Raw genomic sequence first — 7,880 nt, forward strand, 5'->3', positions numbered from 1 at the left:
ACCTGCAGCTCTTCTCTGAAGCTGGGGGTGGGGATACCACAAAAGGATAATGGAGAAAAGGGCCTGAATAATTCAGGTGTCTTACCAAAATACTGAAAAACATTCCAACAGTCTATTTGGCCTGATCCATGAGTATGTTCTTCCCAAAAGGAGCACTGTCCTAAGGAAATCAAAGACTTGATTAATTCTGTACTGTCTTGACTACATTAGAGTTTTACTAAGAATTATTAAATTGGATTATATTCACTTTATGTGAAGAAAGCTGAGCACTGAAGAATTGATGCTTTTGAACTACGGTGTTGGAGAAGACTCGAGAGTCCCTTGGACTGCAAGGACATCCAACCAGTCCATTCTGAAGGAGATCAGTCCTGGGTGTTCTTTGGAAGGAATGATGCTAACGCTGAAACTCCAGTTCTTTGGCCACCTCATGGGAAGAGCTGACTCATTGGAAAAGACTCTGATGCTGGGAGGGATTGGGGGTAGGAGGAGAAGGGGATGACAGAGGATGAGATGGCTGGATGGCATCACCGACTGGATGGATGTGAGTTTGAGTGAACTCTGGGAGATGGTGATGGACAGGGAGGCCTGGCATGCTACGATTCATGGGGTCACAAAGAGTCGGACACGACTGAGCGACTGAACTGAACTGATTCACTTTATAGTCCTCAAATCAGTTAATCCTAAAGGAAATCAATTTTGAATATTCATTGGAAGGACTGATGCTGAAGCTGAAGCTCCAATACTTTGGCCACTTGATGCTAAGAGCTGACTCATCAGGAAAGACCCTGATGCTGGGAAAGACTGAAGGCAGAGGAGACCTTCTCCTCAACCTAGGACGAGATGGTTGGATGGCATCACCCACTCAATGGACATGAGTTTGAGCAAGTTCTGGGAGATGGTGAAGGAGAGGGAAGACTGGCATCCATGGGGTCGCAAGGAGTCAGACACTACAGAGTGACTAAACAGCAACAATACTCCTCCTAAAACTTTGCTCCAGCTCATATTAATCTCTCTTCCTCCAGGACCCTGTTCAGCGACACTATTTTGTCAAGTAATATGTCCTGGTGTTGATTTCTGGTTTGCACACAGGGGTATCTCCCATTTTCCCAACAATACAAAGAAGCAAAGGATATATTTTACTTTGACAAAGGGTATATCTGAATCCTGTGTGATGCCTTCAAAGGGACGTAGGGTCAGTAAATACTACTGAAAAGAATTCAGTGAAATAAATTCCTTAAAAAAATAAAGAATTGCAATTCTTTTTTCTATTTCCTTCACCATCACTGACTTTCCGACTAGACTAGAAACTCCTAACTGGTTTCTCTGCATTATTTTTCTTCCCACATTTCCACAGTGAGTTCTACTCCAGAATTAATCAGAATAAAGCAGTTTTATCCTGTCTCAACCCAACCCTCCCAGTGACTCCATTTTTATATTCAGCCTGACATTCTAAGTTCTCCGTAACTTCACCTCCTACTTTCTCAACCTTAATGCATGTATGCTCAGTCCCTACATCATATCTACGATTTGTGAATCCATGGACTGCAGCCCACCAGGCTCCTCTGTCCATGGAATTTTCCAGGCAAAAATAATGGAGTGGGTTGCCATTCCCTTCTCGGAGCCAGGGGTGGGGGATCCTTCCAACACAGGGATCGAACCCACATCTCATGCATCGACAGGCAGATTCTAAGCCACCAGGGAAGGTTGTCGATGTTAGCTTCTACCCCTTTTCAACATAAATGATGTACTGTCACTAATTTCTAACACTTGAGAACTAAATGGATATGAGGAGCCTCATGTTCACTTCAGTATAGAACATGTTGAGTTTCAGAAGATGACATTGCAGTTAAGAAAGAGAGGTTCTGAAGACAGGTAGAGACATGGAGCTAGAGCTCAGAGAAAAAGTAGCACGTGAAAGAGAATAAAAATTGATCAAGTATCAAAAACGTAAAGTTTTTTTTAAAAGAGAAAAACTGAAAGAACTTTAAATTCAATGTGATTTAACAGAATAAAAATTGAGGGATAAATTTAAGACATAGAAGGGCAAGAATTAATTGAACGAATCTTCTTTATTAAATACTGGCTTCCCTGGTGGCTCCAACAGTTAAGAATCCACCTGCAATGCAGAGTTTGATTCCTGGGTTGGGAAGATCCTCTGGAGAAGAGAATGGCAACCCACTCCAGTATTCTTGCCTGGGAAATCCCATGGACAGAGGAGCCTAGAAAACTACAGTCCATGCGCAAGGAGTCAGAGAAGACTGGGTGAATTTCACTTCACTTTATTAAATAGAGGTTGTAATCCACAATCTTGGAACCTGGAAGATCAGAAAGATGAAGTACTAAAATCTGCTCACAGATCTCTTTCAGGGTCTCGTGAGGGACCTTGACTTATCTGTTCAGGCAAGGCAATATTCTTTCATAAAGCATTTTCTAAAGAAGGACAATTCACAACCCTCCCCAGATCGCCTCCAAGGCCTCCACATTCACACATATCTATCTAGCAAAGGAAGCAACACATTAGTTATATGAAAAGTGTGATCATTAAGTTTTGAAATCTGTTCTCTATTTTCCCCAACCATCATCATGGCAGGAAATCCATTCTCAAATTTTCATCCTTTCTACTTTAATACAAAAATATCTCAATCCTAGAATTGACTAATATTAAGACTAACCGGGGAGTGCCATTCCAATCCAGAACTACTAGAATGGTCATTTGTCACTGTTATGTAGCAGATAGCCTATTCTAGTAGACCAGGAACTGGCTCACAGCCACTAGACAAGTGTCAAATACATTCTCAATAAATTCAATCTGTGGCATTAAACTGAATCTTTTTGTTTTAATTTCTTTAAGGAAAGGTTAGCTTTCCTAAAGTTATTCTTGGAAAGAAATTTGGGGGAAAGGGTCAGTGTAAACAAGGGAAGAAAAAAGCTCATTAAAGAAGCAGATACTCTTCAACCGACAGAAAAAAATCACTAAGTTTGAGAAGGATGCAGAATCAAATTGAGTGAAATACAGAAAGATGTGTACCATTGGGGTCATCATAGAGGAAGTCACCCAAGCCACAATGCTTCTTCTGAGTCTATTAGGCAGTAGGGACTGTGGTCATTCTCAAAGGACGGACTATAAAAAGAGACCCAACCCTCGAAATGTAGGAGAAAGATGCTTATAAAGATACACTCAACAATTAGAGATTGAAAAAGCATTTCAGAAAATTTTATCAATAAGCAAAACAATTCACACTGGGGTTGGCTGTCTTTAATTCTTTAAGACCCTGCACATCTGGGGAAATCGGGGCTGTCTTTTCCTCAGGAAGCAGCTGAGGGGCAGACATACCCTCCACTAGGTCTGGCAGGGCTCTTTCTGTTTAATTATCATTCCTTCCTGGTGTCTGTCACAATCAGCAAAGACAAGGGTTCATCAATAGCCCTTCCCCAGCAATCAAAGGAAATCAATCCCAAATGTATGGTCCCACCTGATCCCATCAGAAGATCCCCGCTGAGTGCTCTTGCAGAAGGAAAGGGCCGAGGAGTGACCCCAATGCAAGAAACCAAACCCTTCAATGTGGCCCTTTCCCTCTGTGCTCGCAGGAAAAAGCCAACCTACAGTCAGCTGCACAGAAGGAATGCCACACTTAACTCTGCAAACAGGAAAATAAAGCCACCCTGGTCCTCCTGGCCTCCATTAAGATAGCATAACAACACAAGAGCCATGGGGAGCAGCCTCAGACCAGCTGCTAATGCCTAAGTATCTTCTCTCTGGTAACTGCCTACTGCTTTCTATTTAACGTAATTCATCAGCCAGATTAGAGTAGGTCATTCTGCAGCATATGAAGAAAGCAAGGCTGATAACATAACCTGACACATCAAAAATATTCTTCTGCGAACAGCCTGAAGAGCTGTTGTTTACAAAAAGCTGTGAGCAAGCAAAATAACCATATAGTCTGCCTACAGGTCAGTGGGCAGTCAGTCTGTTTATTGCTACTCATTTCATTTTTGAGTAGCTCAGCACAACTGTAATTGCTAGTTAACAGATAGACTGGGTCCTAACTATCAAAAAAAAAAAAATTCTCAAAATGACTCTGCCAGGAGGCAGAATAAATAAATTTGAAAAAGGGCGGTGGTGGGGGGTGGGGAGACACCCAGCCAGTCACTGGTCAACAAACACTGGCTGTGAAAATCCCGGGACTCCAAGACAGGAAGCCAGCCTAGCAGCTGAGCGATTTCTGATCTCCGAACCAGCTGCCTTTGATGTGAAGTTCTCCGTGTGCCTCCAATATGAAGACATTATAACTGGGCAGTGCTGGGAACTTTCTCATCGCGGTTCACTGTGTTCAGAAACTGGCCCCAGCACCATTCACTGTCCGAATTCCAAAAAGGCAACAGGGATCCATGATTGAAGACCAGCATCCCCTAATTCTGAGAGGCAACTTTTCTCCTGGTAAAACGTGAAATGCCCTTCCCCCACTCCAATCCAAGAGGGAAAAAATGCACATCAAAGCGCTAAAGTTACTATGCATTTTTTTTGGCCTTTGTCTCTTGGTGCCCTGGTTTTCTTGGCTGTCCTTTATTCTCTCACTGCTCAGCTGCTCCAATTTAGGAATAAGAACTCAAAAAAAAAAAAAAAAAAAAAAGGAGCAGCTGGCTTGGTGCTGTTTCCAGGATTCTGCAGAATCTCAGTCTCTCCATCTCTTTCCTTCCCTCTCTTCCATCCCCTCCCTTTCTTTCCTTCTCAGATTCAAATCTCCACGTCACAAACCAGAACGCCATTCAAGCCTTCCATAAACGTTAAGAGAAGTTCCGCGCCTGCCAGGGGAAGCGAAATCCGGGCTGACTTTGATCGACACCGAGAAGGGGGTACCTCAGTCCTGCGTTCCTAGATGGCGGGTTTGCTCGGTGCACCACCTAGCCCTGCCGCCCGGATCCGGGGCAAAGTCGTCCGCAGTCTTTCAGGCCGGTTCTCAGCCTCTGCCTGTATTGTAACTCAGCCCGGGCGCAGTCAGAGAATCGAATCCCAGCAACAAAGCCGGGGGCGCAAACCCGCCGTGATGAACCGGTCGGCCTGCCCCCCAACCCCTGCCTCCTCCCTTCCCGACTTGCCTTTGAAAAGACAGGCGTTGGGGCCAGAAAAGGAATACGTCCGAGGCGAGGAGGACGGAAGCAGCGGGACACAAGTGGCCTGAGTGGTCTGGGGGTCGTGGTTTGTTTACGTGTCTCTTAAACACCCAGGACCCACGGAGGTGAGCCCGGCGAGTCGGGCGCCCCACGGGAGCCTCACCGCCCCGGGCGCTGCGCAGACCGCTCGCCCCTCGCCCACCGCCCGTCTGGCGGGCCGGGGGTGAACGAGGAGGCTCGCGCGGGTTTGTCTGACACTTGTAAATGGAAGTGGGATCCAACTTGGGAAACAAACGCGCCGGGGTCTTGGGACGGGGAGGGGCGGGAGACCGGGGAGAGGAGAAGAAAAGCCTCTTCATCCGGCGGCGTGCTCCGAGCTCCCCGCCGGCCTCCCGCCGCAGCGGCTGCAGGTTACCCGGCCCCAAGGCCGAGCCAGGACCGGCGCGCGGGGAGCGGGGCGCGGGGCCGGGGCGGGCTGGGCCGGCAGAGGGGGCGAGCCGAGGCTACCGAGCGCCCGCTCTCCAGGCCGCCGGCCCCTCTAGCTCCCGGGAGCCTCCCCGAGCCCCACGCCACGTCCCTGCAGGCTCGCCCCCTCCGTCCTCAGCCTTCCAGGGATCCCCTTCCACTGCCAGCTCTGCCCCTATTATTACGTGGAGCTACAGCCGCAGGATGCCGCCAGCACATACACACACACCGGGGGCGGGGGGGGGTGGGGGGCTCCTCTCCTCTCGTTGCAAGCTACCCCGAGGCTCGCTGAGCCCGCAGCCACACTCCCGCCACCCCCGCGTCCTTGCCCCCAGCGATCCCCAGCCCACGAAAGCGGGGCTAGGAAAAGCGAACAATGAAAGTTGCTTTCCGCGAAGCCTCATCGCCGTCTCTGTTTAACTGTCTCGGAAAGCACGCGCGACGCGAGTAGGCGAGAGAGGCGTGCAGACCACAGCGAGGCTAAAAACACCCGGGCTCTGCGCCCTGCGCCGGCCTGGGAGCCCGATGCACTTTAGCTCAGCGACCCCCACTGGCGGCGCACGAGCGCGCCGGGCGAACACACTCCCGGCCACCTCCGCCGCCGCGCCCGCGCTCCGCAGACCCTCGCCGGGACCCCGCACCCACACTGGTCCCGGCGCAGGGGTCCACCCGGCACCGCCCGGGAAGGGGCCTTGAGAGTGGAGCTGGCGCACGCTTGCATTCGATCCCACTCGGCAATCCAGGGCGGACCGCAGCGCACCCGCTAGGACGCCCAAACCCGCGCGGCTTTCTTTTCAAAGACAAGCCACCTTCACGCACGCCCGCCAAAACCCGTGCTCTCCCAAGGCACTCCGTTTGCCTGTCCCCAGGAGAGCAAGGCAAGTCCCACCTCCCCGCCACTCCACAAAAAAATCTGTCGCCCCAGTCCCAGAGTCTCTGCCGCTCGGTACACCTCACCCCGCCCGTGACCCCCGCACACCAGAGTCACACGCGGAGCGGACCCGCAGAATGTCTCGTAACCCTTTCCCCTCCCTGCTCAGAGTGGAGTCTGGGCTCTGCTACAGCCGGCGCCTCGCCAGGCGACGACCCAACTTGAGCCTCGGGTCCCGAAGTGCATCCTTTGGCTTCTGAATGTCCCTACAGCGCCCCACCGGCAGCGGCCACCGAGCAGGCTCGCCGCCTGGCCCCTCCGATCCACCTGCAGCGGGCGGGCGGCCGGGAGTCGGGGGCCGGGTGCACCGTTCTGAAAGCCGCCCCCCGCCCCCTTTTCCAAATCCTGAGCCCCAAACTTGGCCAACTCTCCATGCCAACCTCCCGGCTACCGCCGCCAGACCGAGCCTCCTTCCCCTCCTCCTCGCGGCGGCAGCCAAGGCTGCTCCGAGCCGTGCCGAGGCAGGAACTTTACCAGGTGAAAAGTTTCCCCCGCGCGCCCCGCCGGCTCTCGCCTCCCCGAGACCCCCAAGCCCCCCGTTCCAATCCGGCAGCTGCAGCTGTGTGTCTGGCGGCGCCCTCCAGCCGAGGCACCCGGCAGCCAAAGCATCGCGTTCAAGATGCCCACGCACCCTTGCCTCCGCCGGCGACGCTCCGCTCCACCAGGCGCTGTCCGCGAGCTCTTCCTCGGCCGGCGCTCCGGTCCGGGCCGAGCCGGCCACCCGGCCGCGGCCGCCGCAGTGCCCGCCGCGCGCCCGCCGGGGCTGGAGCCGCTAGCAGAGGCGCTCGGGACGCCGCCGCCGCCGCGGGGGCTCCCGGGCGGAGGGGCGAAGCCGGGAGGAGGGGGCCGGGGGCGCCAGACCCCGATCCGCAGCGCAGCTCGCGGCGCAGCTGCCGGGAGGAGCGCCGGCTCCGCGTCTGCTCCGAGCCGCCGCCGCCGCCGCTAGTGCCTGCCGCCCGGCTGCTCCGCGCTCCCCATCACCGCCGACGCCGACGCGCGGCCAAGCCCCTCTCCCTCGCCGCCCCCCTCGCGCTTCTCTCCCGCTGTCTCCTCCTCCCAAACCGCCAGCGCAAAGGGCGAGGGGGGAGAAGCCGCGGCAGCCGGGATGACTCGCGGGCTCGGAGCGCCGCGGGCGGGGGGACGGGGGAGGGGGCCGGGGGCGGCGCGGCGAGCCGGAGGGTGCTCCCGGCGCCCGGCCTGGAAGCGGGACTAATTTTAGATCTTGGCTTCCCCAGCCGCTCCCTGGGGCTCCAGGACACCGCGAACGTGTCTTCCTGGCGCGGGTGGTGTTGGTGATGCTGGCTCCAGGAAGCTCACCCTCATCGCTATCTCAGCCCCGCCACAGCCCTGCGCCGAGGTCTCACACGTGCTG

General features: G+C 53.6%; 1 protein-coding gene across 5 annotated transcripts in view; it reads right to left on the minus strand.

Annotated features, from left to right (window-relative positions):
- The window catches only part of FAT3 (FAT atypical cadherin 3), an 801,654-nt gene extending 794,408 nt beyond the window's left edge, over positions 1 to 7,246 (minus strand). For all 5 annotated transcript variants that reach the window (XM_070782590.1, XM_070782589.1, XM_070782588.1 and 2 more), the window contains exon 1: positions 7,140 to 7,246. The gene's annotated coding sequence lies outside the window, so the exon portion shown is untranslated. The remainder of the gene's footprint in view (positions 1 to 7,139) is intronic.
- Positions 7,247 to 7,880: the final 634 nt, after the last annotated feature.

Source organism: Bos indicus, chromosome 29 (genome assembly GCF_029378745.1).
Source record: "Bos indicus isolate NIAB-ARS_2022 breed Sahiwal x Tharparkar chromosome 29, NIAB-ARS_B.indTharparkar_mat_pri_1.0, whole genome shotgun sequence".
Lineage (NCBI taxonomy): Eukaryota > Metazoa > Chordata > Mammalia > Artiodactyla > Bovidae > Bos > Bos indicus.